The sequence below is a fragment of the Petaurus breviceps genome, unplaced genomic scaffold, assembly GCF_028583685.1.
Source record: "Petaurus breviceps papuanus isolate PSGF00001 unplaced genomic scaffold, PetGlider_PUasm1.0 186, whole genome shotgun sequence".
Classification (NCBI taxonomy): domain Eukaryota; kingdom Metazoa; phylum Chordata; class Mammalia; order Diprotodontia; family Petauridae; genus Petaurus; species Petaurus breviceps.
The window spans coordinates 53,329,927-53,343,154 of NW_027185798.1; the positions used below are offsets into that span (position 1 = coordinate 53,329,927).

At 35.2% G+C, this 13,228-nt stretch overlaps 1 pseudogene; it reads left to right on the forward strand.

The window, feature by feature from the left end:
• The first annotated feature begins 7,248 nt into the window (after positions 1–7,248).
• LOC138162192 (large ribosomal subunit protein uL2 pseudogene) lies at positions 7,249–8,087 on the forward strand (annotated as a pseudogene).
• The last annotated feature ends 5,141 nt before the right edge of the window (positions 8,088–13,228 follow it).

Consider the following 13,228-nt stretch of genomic DNA (forward strand, 5'->3'; position numbering starts at 1 on the left):
AGATAGATAGATAGATAGATAGATAGATAGATAGATAGATAGATAGAGATATTGGATTGAAACAGATAGATAGATAGATGATAGATAGAGATATTGGATTGAAACAGATAAATAGATAGATAGATAGATAGATAGATAGATAGATAGATAGATAGATAGATAGATAGATAGATAGAGATAGAGAGAGAGAGAGAGAGATAGATAGATAGATAGATAGATAGATAGATAGATAGATAGATAGATAATTTGGGCAATATTCACAAGGAAAATAATTGAAGGGTGGAGAGAATTGAGGTGGGAAGTCATACAAATAGTTGACTGCAACATCCCAATCAGGAGTCAAGGATGAATATTATTAAAACAGTGACTATGAGTCCAGAGAGAAAATGAAAAAGATATTACAGAGATCAATCAATAGTACTTGGTAGCTGGTTGGACATGAAGAATGCAAAATAATAGAGACCAAATATTTCAAACATAGCAGATAACGTAAATGATTGTGTCCTAGAGAGGAACATATTTAGGAAAAAAGACAACGAAATCATTTTAGGATGCTTAATCTGTTATATTATTAGAACATCTATGTAAATATACATAAAAGCAGTTGTAAATGTGGATTTGGAGCTCAGAAAAGAGATTAAAACTAAAAACATAGTTTCACATGTTATCTACAGGAACCTGGTAATGGAAATAGTGAATGTGGATGAGAATGTCAGGGGAGAGTCTAGCTAGAGAAAAAGAGGTGGTGAATGACATAATTTGTTCAGTTGTTTCTGTCAGTGTTAATGACAGACATTTCATAAATATCCATGCTATGGGCTCAGGAAGATCATTACCAGAAAGACAGAAAAGCCAAGAGAGTTTTGGTGATTCTATCATTCCCATTCTCTTACTTATCTTTAATCTCTCCCTATCTACTGTCTCACTATTGCCCACAAATGTACCCATGTCTCTTTATGTTCAAAAAGGTCCTCACTTGATCCATCCACATCCATTATATATTGTCCTACATTTCTACTCCAACTTTTGGCTAAATGACATGAGGTCTTCTACAATCAATACCTTCACTTCCTTTCTTCTCACTTTCTTCTCACCTTTGTGCAATCTAACTTGTGATTTAGTAATTCAATTTAAATTATTCTTTCCAACTTTATGGCCATTTACTTGCCAAATCCAATGGCCTTTTTCAGCTCTCACTCTTATTGACCTCTTTACAACCTCTCCTCTTTGATAATTCTCTTCTTTCTAAGATTTCAGGAACTCTCTCCTGGTTAGTCTTCTACCTGTTTAGACAACTCCTCAATCTCTTTTGCTGAACTTACATCCCAGTTACAGCCAGCTTTCTGTGTCTTGTGGGAAGCTGGAGTACCAGGCCATCCTTCTCCCATTTCACTTGGTGATGTCATCAGCTCCCATAGATTTAATTATCCATGCTTAAGATTCCCAAATCTCTTTATATTGCCCCACCCTTTCTCCTAATGTCTAGCCTCTCATTTCCAACTTTCTATTGAAACTGTCAACCTGGACATTTCACAAAATTCTTCAAATCAAGAAACCCCAAACTCATTCCATTTTATTTCCTAACAAACTCTCTTCCCTTTCAAAATTCCCTATTTCTGTTGAGGATACCATCATCCACCAAGTTACTCAGTTTGACAATATATGCGTAATATTTCACACACCCCCCCCCACGTTCGTTCTCTTTTCCTTCATGTCTAAGCTGTTGCCAAAGCTTATTGATTTTATGTTCCCAACATCCTTTGCATTGTCAACCAGACCAGAACCAGCCTCTAATCTGTGGGTTGATGGAGCCAAAAAGAGCAGGCTAGCGACAGGAGACTCAGGAATCAAACAGAAGTTTAATTTCAAAATGAAGGAAACAGCTTGCAAGCAATGATACATGTGCTGGAACCGCTCCCCTACTGGGGCTGGGAGTCCTGGGCACTGTGGGAAGACTCAGTACTTATATCTGTGACTAAACAGTGAGCTGTAACCCTGACAATGAGGAGGTTAGAGCAGCAATGAGAAAAGTTTTATTCATAGAAGCAGAACTTCATGAGTGGAACTTATGTACTTGTCTGAGTTTTCTGGTTCTTGTACAAGCTAAAAGAAAACCTGATGCTGATAAAAGCATTAAACTGATTACGTGATTTTTGCCAAAGCGTAAAAGGATCGTTGTTATGGCAAGCTCAAGGCACAGCTTGCTTGCCTGGCCTTACCTATGGAAAACAGGGTGTTTGCTATATCTTGACAGCATATTGCCCTGTCTCTCCTCTGACACCCTTTGCAAGGATAATTGCCTGATCTCGTGCTTGGGCTATTTCACTATTCTGATGTTTGGTATTACTACCACAATTCACTCTTCACTCTAAACCATCTTCTACTGTGATGTCAAAGTAATCTTCCTAAAGTATAAGTCTGACTATGTTATCCCCCTACACAATAAATCCCTGTGTATCCTTATCACCTCCTAGATAAAATGTAAAATCATCTGCTTGTTTAAATAGATTCACAAGCTGCCCTCCACAACCACTTCTCCAGTCTTCTTTCATCTTACATTCCCCCATATTTTCTGTGATCTGGTGGTACTGGTATTTTTTATGTCTCTTGCACAAAATACTCCAGAAAAATTGCTAACTCTCACAATTTTCCTTGGTTGTCATTTGTGCCTTAAATGCTTTCTCTCCTGGTTTTCCTAGCTTCCTTCAGGTCCTACTTAAACCTCTAATGCCTAAAGGAAGACTTTCTTGATCCCTATTAATTCTAGTGCCTTCCCTATGCTGATTTTTTCAACTATATCTGTATGTAATTTGCTTGCACATTGCTGGTCCCATGTTGCCTCCCACATTAGACTTGAGCTCTTTGAAAAGAGTGAAAAGTCCTTTAGTCTTTGTATATGCACAACTTAAACAGTGCCTGGTAAATAGTAGGAACTCAAGAAGTATTTATCGACTGAATGACTACAGCCAAGTGAATTAAGAGATCGCAATGGGAAATGGTAACATATAATGGTATGTAGCTTTTTGTTGTTGTTCAGTCATTTAAATCATGTCCAACTCTTCATGAATTGTTCTTTAGGATTTTCTTGGCAAAGACAGAGGACTGCTTTGCCATTTTCTTCTCTAACTTATTATAAAGATGAGGAATTGAGGCTAACAGGGTTGAACAACTTGCCCAGGATCACATAACATCTCAGACTGTGTTTGAAATCATAAGAATGAGTGCTCCTTATTCCAAGTCCAGTGCTCTATTCATTATGCCACCTTGTTGCCCATCTGGCTTTTATATAGCACTTTAAAATTTTCAAAGTATTTAACACATAACATATGCATAGGTGTATACATACATATGTTTATGTATATGTATTAATATGTACATGTATTGTGTATATCTTGGAGTCTCAAAAGAATTTAAAACATTCCCATTTTGTAGATCAGAATATTAGGGCTTAGAGAGTTTAGGTACCTTGTACTGGGATTCATGCAGGCAATTTTTTTGGCAAGACTTTTAACTAGGTTTTATGGATTCCAAACATATCACACTATCTACTATATCACACTTAATTAACAAAATACAGTTCTCCAGAGGTCAAGGAGGATGTGCATGGGAAAATGATCTTTATATTTAATGATTGAGAGGCCACTGTTATCTTTGAGAAAATGGGTTCATTACCGAAATGGTATCTGTAGCTCTAATTGAAAGTTTTGAAGAGAATAATGAACAATCAAAAATTCATCTACAAGTTCTTTAGGCAATATACTGAGTCCTTGAGATAAAAACAAAACTGGAAGAGACCTTGCTCTCCCAAAATTTACATTCTATCAAGGGAGATAACAACTACATAAATATGAATATATAAAGTAAATATAGACTAAATAAATTTAGAGGAGGTGAAGGACATTAGGGAAAGCTTCACCATGAAGGAGGATCTAGAAGAGAGTTTTGGAGAAAACGACAGAGAGGCAAAGGTAAAGTGGGTGTGCATTCTACGTGTGGGATGCAGATGCAAGATCATATATGAGAAACTACAAGAATGCCAGTGTGTGGCTGGATGATAAAGCGTAAAAAGGTGAGTATTTTATAGTAAGGCTAGAATAACAAGTAGCATCCACGTACTGAAGAGCTTATACTGGAGTTTTTTGAACAGGGGAATGACATGATCACATGTAAGGATTAGGGAAATTATTCTGACAACAGTGGAGGCAAGGAGACCAGTTAGAAAGCTACTGCAACAATCCAGGAGAGGGGTGATGAGGGCATCAGGGATGGTGGTAGCCACATGAGTAGAGATAAGAAGACTGATACAAGAGACACTGTGCTGGTAAATGTAAGGGTGTATTTAACCTTGACCATTAATTTCTACATATGAATGAATATAGGGTATGACACCAGACCCTGAAGGTAGCCTTTTTGACAGTAGCATTTTTTAAATTATTTTTTTTTCTAGTTGGAATGTTTTCAGAATAAATAAGCACAGGAAAAGGGGAAGGATGGATATAAAGCAATATGGGGAATTAGAAGACATACTAATATGTTTGAAGAACTGACCTCCATGATGAATGTGAGTCTTTGTATGTGAAAATGTAGAAACATGGGTGTGGGTGTGTTAGGGGATACACTGTGGCATTTTAATGCCTCAAATACTCCCTCTACTTTGGGTGACCATAGAAACAAAATAATTTGTCCTGGGGAGTTTTCCAAGTTGACGAAATAGGATCAAATGCTAAAGAGGGACTTTTATATTTATAGGATCATGAAGCTACATCTGGAAAGGATTTTAAAGATCATCTAGTAAAAACCTCTTAATTTTACATAGTAAGAAACTGAGGACTAGGGAGGATAAATTACTTGTCTGTGGTCAGAGAGAAGTCAAGATTTAAAATGATTCCAAATAAAATATCCTTTCTCTTATGTCATCCTAGATATCATATGTCCCAGTATCCTAATTATGTAGAGTGGATTTCACTTTTCTTTTCTGGTTTAACAAATAAGTAATATTTCTTAAATAGGTAAGGACAAAAATTTATCTATTTTTGTGATTATCTGATAGATTTAATTATTCTAATAGATTAACACTGTGCAATGCCTTAGAAAATTTTGTTAAAAAAACTTTGAAATATGACAATTATAAGGAATGGACTCCATCACATGCTTTTAAATTAGCCCAATTTAGTATAGAAGGAAACCTTCTATTTAATATTTTAATTTCTCTAAACCAAACTAAATGGAATATGAATTAGTATAGATATTTCCTTGGCATAATTGACTCAGCAGGTCAAATATTAGAGAAATGAGTTTCCAAATGTACTGTAGATAAAGGTAAAATAATCTTCGAAGAGATAGACATTTCTAATTCATAGATGCATGGGAAAAGTTAATTAAACTGAGGAAATAAAAATTTAGCAGAATAAGCTTTTATATCTATATCTCTATAAACATATAGTGATAAATAGAGATATAATCAGTACTACAATAAGGTAAATGGAAAACAATAACAAGGAAACAGATTTTTATCTTTTCATAATGACCAAGCTTTTCCTAGATGATGAATTGATAAATACACCTTCCTCAGTTTTTTAAAAGGAAGGAGATTAAGGAAGCCTAACAGTACATGAACCACAAGATGTGGTTGATGCAATGCTTAGTGTTGCTATAATGTTTTTCTTGTCTTCATTGTTTATATTATTAGGTACAGAGATAATGCTTTGGCTTCTAAAAGAGGAAGGGATATATTTTAAAAATAATGCAAAAATGAATAAAAAATGTCTTCCTCCTTCCTTCCTTTATCTTTCCTTCCATCCCTCCTTCCTTTCTCTTTCTTCCTTTCTCTATCTCTCTCTGCCTCTCTCTCTCTGTCTGTCTCTCTGTCTCTCTGTCTCTGTCTCTCTGTCTCTGTCTCTCTCTATGTCTGTCTCTCTGTCTGTCTCTCTCTCTCCTTCATGCTTTCTTCCTAGATTGGGTAATAGTTGTACTAGTTTGTATTCTATGCTAACATTTCTTTTCCCTGACATACCTATTCATTTGTCAAAAAAATTAAGAGTTTTGGGATTGATGTAGTTTCTATGCATTTTTGATCTCCAAATTTTGGCAGTTGATTAGCATTGGTTAAATATTCTTAGGACATTGCTCTAGGTATTCCAGTTTGGAATTAATGCACCATGTATTTTACTCACTTATGATTATTTCATCCATTTTATATAATTTAATATTCTAACATTTCTACAGTTTGAAGCTTCAATTTCATTTCTGATACTTTGATCTCTGACATTCCTAACTCCTAAATCATATTTTAATGTGTTTTATTATTATCCCCTATTCCCACCTTTGCTTTGAAATCATTGAGCATCATAGTATCTGTTGTTTAATTAGGGGATGTAGGAACATTATTTGGTTCATCAGATTGCTTTATATACTTGTCTCAAACTGATGGTCACTTTTTCCAAATGTTTATAATGAACACTGCAGTATAAGTACTTTGCACATAGGTGGTATTTTAGAATGGTTATTGAATTGAATTTGAGATAACCATAAAATGGGTGTTTCTTATTGTCTTTGAACATCCAATAAAATCAATCACCAAAAAAAACCTCAAATACCAATAAAACCCTCTTTTGCTTCTACAGGGACAGACCTGTGAGTGATCTTTCTATTTAGCTTAAAGATCCTTTACTATCCTGTTTAGCTAAAGCAGGACATTCCAGATTTATATAATAGTATTTTTTCCAAAATTTTGCCACTTTTTTGTGAATAGAAAGATTTTCCACATTTAGAAATTCAGCATCTAGAATAATACAGAGCTTTAAAACTGTAACTATTAGTACTCTCCTTTCCTACCACTCTGTCATTGTTACCGGTGGGGTGAGGTTGGTAGCTGGAAAACAGTTACCCTGGACTGAGTAGCATTTTGAAAGAAATAATCACCTGACATTGGCATGGTTTTCAGAATTGAGCTACCTTCATAAGAAAATGAGCATCTCGATAGGATTTTGGGGATTCCTATTTAATGTCATTTTTTAAATCAATAAAATGACATTAATACAACTCCCCATACTCATTTATATGGTTCTTGTAAAGATACATCAAATGTAATCATGGTTACGAAGATGTTGCAAAAATATATGCCATTTAAATGTCATTTGAAATACACCTTTTCTTTTAAATAACATTTTTTATACTGTTAAAATTTCATATAAATAAAAAATAAGCAAAATTTTATTAGAAATATTAGGCACACCTCTTTCTAGCAATTCCAGAGTCAGACCGCGCTAGATGGGAAGTGTGATCCCTGGTCATAGGAAGGGTTCTGGCTCAGTCTTCCACTCCCACGTGAAGGACAGGAAAGGGGCCGCCAAGCTCCCAGCTGTCGACTTCCCCGAGAGGCATGGCTACATTAAGGGTATCGTAAAGGACATAATCCATGATCCAGGCCGAGGGGCTCCTCTTGCAAAAGTAGCTTTTCGGGATCCTTACCAATTTAAAAAGAGGACAGAGTTTTTCATTGCTGCTGAAGGCATCCATACTGGCCAGTTTGTGTACTGTGGTAAGAAAGCTCAACTCAACATTGGCAATGGCCTCCCTGTTGGCACGATGCTTGAAGGGACCATTGTGTGTAGTCTTGAAGAAAAGGCTGGGGACTGAGGTAAGCTTGCCCGGGCATCAGGAAACTATGCCACAGTGATTTCCGACAATCCTGAAACCAAGAAAACACAAGTGAAGCTTCAGGCTCTAAGAAAGTGATATCCTCTGCTATCAGAACTGTGGTTGGTGTTGTTGCTGGAGGAGGTAATATTGATAAACCCATCCTTAAGGCAGGTCGTGCCTATCACAAATACAAGGCCAAGAGAAACTGCTGGCCTCGTGTCCGGGGTGTGGCCATGAATGCTGTGAAACATCTGTTTGGAGGAGGTAATCACCAGCATATTAGAAAATCATCCACCATTGGAAAAGACACCCCAGCTGAACGAAAGGTCGGTCTCATCGAGGCCTGACGTACTGGTCGACTCCAGGATACCAAGACTGTACAGGAGAAGGAGAACTAAAGTACAAAATCCTGACAATGAAAATTATTTTGGAAAAAAAAAGAAATATGAGGTACACTGACATTAATTCATCTAATTGAATAAAATTGAACAAAATATCTGTGTCATTTGAACTACTAATGGGAAAATATTCCTCTGTTCAGTCATTGCTTCTAAAACTTTGAACACTCCTGGAATTCTTCAGATCTGCCCTTATGACTAACGTCTACAGTCTCCTTCAGTTAGTTTACTTGATCCATCTAGTTGATTGAAAAGTGAACAAGTCCACACATAGAATATAGTGTAAAACTTTTATTGATCCAGTTGCTTTGTTAAAAAAAAATAATGATGATTAATAAAGATACCATTGGCAAAAATAAGAGAAAAATTATAAAGGAAAAAAATCTAGTAATAATAATAATAATAATAGTCAAATTGTCTAAGAAGAGGGAGGGAAGAAGAGACATAGACAGAGACAGAGACAGAGATTCTGTCTGATTTTTGCCCGAGAGCATCAAAAGCATAGTATGATCTACTTCTTCCTTTTATCTTCCTCAAATTTCTTGCAATATATAATCATCAATCCCTTCACATTGACAATTCTATTTGGGCACTTATCAAAAATATGTTATTTTTGAAGTTTCTCCTTTCATTTTTCATTCTCAGGAAGAAGAAGAACTTTCTGGGTTGTTCTTTTTCTCAATCCTTATAATTTCTCCTCTTAGTCTTAACAGGCCTCATATAAAACTTTAAGTAATAAACACTCAATAAAGGTTTGAGGATTAAATCAAAGAATTAAGAATGAACTCAACTGCTATGGATCTTAAATGTCTAACAAATCCTTTTCAGACTTTAAAAAAGATGATATGAAAAAAAGAGTTCTGGATTTGGTTTCAGAGGACCTGATTTCAAAAATGAGCCTTTATTTTTGCCATTTCTGTCATCTTGCACAACATACTTCAATATTCTGGGACTCAGTTTTCTCAACTATAAAATGAGATTGGAAAAGACATCCTCTAGGACCTCTTTCAATTCTAAAACTATGATATTACTAAAGTGCTGTAATTCCTATATAAGAAATTCTCTACAATTTGTATATAGCTCAGTTTTGATGGAAAAGGTAGATCCACATGCTCATGTTATTAATAGGACTGTTTTAGAATAGATTTTTGAAGGTGACACTGACGAGTGAAGGGGACAGTGACTAAACACAGGTTGCATCTTAGAAAGGATGAATTAGCTGAACTAAATTCATTGTAAAACATGATTTTATATTGAAAGAGAATATTTAAACCAGAATAATCAATTATTTATATCTATCACCATTTGTTTTAAGATGGCCAAATTTTAAAGCCTAAATTATAGCCTGCTTCAATAATGAATGGACAATGTCCTACTTTTTGAAAGCTTAAATTATTCTTGTCAGCATAAATAACAAATGGATTTGATGCCATGAATCCTGCAGGTAAAAATGCTTACACTTATCCTTTTTCATTTTAAATACAATATGGTGATATTACTCTTATGTAACAAAATCCCAAGAGAAGATAGCTCTATGGTATTAAAAATTAATTAATCTATTTCTTCATTATTAACAGAAATAAATGGTTTGTTTTATATATTTTCTTGAGTTTTATGTGTTTCAGTTGGAGGAATAAGTTTTATGTCTAAAATCAGAATAAAACAATTGAGATGTTATTTTGTATAATTTCTTTAATATAAATAACTGATGAGGAAAATTTAAGTTTATTATTAATGATAATAATTCTTATAGTTGGTGTCTTTCAGGAGCAAATTTTTCTTTCTTGAGACAGCCAATTAATTTCCTGAATTCATTGATTTCTGTTGCCTATAAAGACTTAGAATTCATACTTTGTCTACATAGAGTTGAGGGAAGGTTTTAAGAAGTCTTTTGACTATAACCACCAAGAAGTTCCATCTAGGCAAATGATACTCAGGGTGATCTGATTTTCATGGAATTATGATCAATTCAACTGAAAGTTATAGCTGAAACATCTCTCATGACAATTGAACCTTTGTGAATGTAGCTGTAAAGTTTAGCTGAAACACTCAAGAAATAGAAATTGACATTGAGGTAGCATCGGGATATCTTATTGTAAGGCTGGGATAGGAGTCGTGAAATTTCGAATGGAATGACCAAGTTTAAATAGATGCTTGTGAATATTCCATATTAAGTGGATGCACCACTAGCTGCTTAGGACATATCTAGATGATGTAAGTAAATTGGCCACAGTACTCTCCTTTTTTTTTTCCAAAATCAGTTACATGGTCATTAACTGTCATGACTGTGCAGTGATCCCATTCAGCTAAGACACCTGCAATAACGGGATTGACAGGTACCATCAGGTTATTATTTTGTCCTATTGAAATGACCTACGTCTTGCAGCTTATCATAGTGACAGGACAAGACAAGGAATTCTGAACTATTTCTATTTTTAGCATAAAATCAGCATAAATTTGTGTCACTAGCTTCCTCAGAGGTAAAGAAACTAAAACCTCTTCACGAGCTGAATTTACTGGAGACTTTATTGAGAATTTATATGCATATCTGGAGACTATTGTATTGGTGTGAATAAAAGTTGCATTCTTTCACATATGAGGGATAAAGGTTATGACCAAATGGATTGTAAAACAGCCTTTAGTATATATTACATATATTACGTATAGATCCCGGTCTATACTGCACAAATATGTGAGGAATACAAGGAATAACTAAAGCCTTAACACATTTCAGTCCATTTCCTCCAAATCAATAGTTAGTAGGTCCCCACTATAAGAAAAACAGTATGCTAGAACCTGAGATTAAAAACAAAAATGAAATAACTCCTGCCTTCAAAATGCTTGCATTTTACTGTTATCTTAATTTTAGTGAAAGAAAATTGTAGAACAGGGGATGATGGCAGTAAGATACCCCAAAAACCATACTGAAAAAAGCCTAAAAACATACCAATAACTGATAAACTAAGGAAGAAAAAAACACTTGTGAACTCCTCCATTCAGGTTAAAGGTAGACAGAAGTTCTGCCACAGTCCTACAAGAATCTTAAAGTAGACAAGGTAGGGTAGGTCAAAAGTACAGGTTGAATCCACCCCAGGGAAAGGGATTAAGCCTAACAAAAATCATATCTCAGTCAGCCCAGGACAAGAAGGAATAGCTCCAGTCTAGTCACAGCAGAAGGGCCCTATAAAGGACCACACTAGGGAGATCATGAAGCCCCGTGAGGGGACCACCATGAAACCGTAGCCTAGAAAACAATGATTCAGAAACAAGGAGGCAAATACCTTAAATGAAACAATTCAGACAGCAGTATACAAGCTCAGTGAAAAGAGGGAACACTTAGAGCAGCCCGGAAATTCCTTGAATGAGGGACTTAGTCTTGTCCACCATACAGAATATGAGACTTTAAGCATTCACTACATTCAGGAATGGAGGAGCAGAGCCTGGCTCAAGAATTGACATCCTGACATAGACAGGAAGACTGATAAGATATGCAAACCAAGGAAAATACCATATATTACTAAGAATTTGCTTGATATTAAGGGGGAAATTCCTGCATAAGAGAATGACCTCACAAGTCCAAATAATACCTCAAAAGAAAAAAAAAAATTTCTGGCCACAAGTACTGAAGGAGTTACTTGGGAGAAATGGACTAAAATAGACAAGATATATTAGCAAGGGAGGAAATATAACAAGGGACAGTGACATTTTAGAACATATGGAAAGCAAACCAGTCTGGTCAAAGAAACAAGATGTCCTGAGGGAGAGACAGGAGGCAGAATGTATGGAGAGAGTCAAACCACCAAGAACAACTTAATCTGCCTCCCCTCAAATCGTGATGGAAACAGATTAGGACCCTGAACCCAATAGAATATCAGTGTTCCCAAGATCACAGGACCTGCTTCCAGTCATTGCTGAGGGAAGAAAATACTGTGGAGAAGGAGCTCACCTTCCTCCCCTATCACCACCAATGATTGCAGGTTAGTTAACCTCAATGGACAAATAAGTACAGAAGCCTAGGCACTACTCTGTTAGACCAACAGTCCAGCTTTCATCTCAGCCCTCACAGACATTATCCAAGGGTAATCCCCACAAATTGTTAATCAATTGGCATTGACAAGGGAAGGCAAGCCAGCCTAGCTGAAGTAGAAAAGTATACTGAGGAATAGAAAAGAGGCAACCTGTTCCAGGAAGGTCAAACAAATATAACCCTGACCTTTATCTCATCTAAGATTCTGACAAAGGTAGTTTAGGACTCCAAATCAAGAGATTTTTAGCTTGCAACCCAGCCAGTGTAGCATCAAATGGTTCATGATCAGAAAGTGATATGATTTCATCAAAGGAAATGAAAGTAAAGAAGAGACATTGCTTTATCATTGCACTCCAAGTATAATGTGACACTTTCACCATACAGCTGAAAGCTTCCATATTTTGTCTCCTGTATTAGAATGTACTTTTCTACTTTTTTCATCACTGCTTTGCACATAAGTGCTTTATAAATGTACCACTCATTCATATGAAGGTAAGCCTCACCCAAGAACACAATTCTCTGAAAAGTACAATGACCCAAACAGAAAACAATGATTCATTGACAGAAGAGGGATTTTAATACAAATTAAAAAAAAAAACAGGAAAAATGTAAGAAATACTATATAAAAATAAATGACTTGAAGAAGAGAGGTAATATGAATCTCATTGGAATATTTTAAAATCACAACCAAAATTATGCTGATTAGCATATTTCATAAAGAAAAAATGAAAAATTCTCAGAACATTTGTACCCAGATGGCAAAATGGAAGAAGAATTACACATCATTATTATTATCATTAATAATAAACTTAAATTTCTGGAAAGAATCATCACAATTAAAACTTCAAGAAACATCTTAGTCAAGATGCAGAGGTTTCAGGTTAATATATATAAATATATGCAACCAAAAAAGAAGAAAAACAACTCAATGAATCTCACAAGATTTTACAGTTTCCCCATTAAAAGAGAGAATAGCTCAGAATCTGATATTCTAAAATCAAAACATAAACCAAGAAATGAATAATTCAGAAAAAAAATTAAGTACAATCCTAAGGATGAAAATATACCTTTAATGAAATAGAGAAACGCTAAGTATTATTAGTACAAAGCCATGAATTGCATATACATTTGAAAGGTAAATGTAAGAGACGAGAAAAAGAAA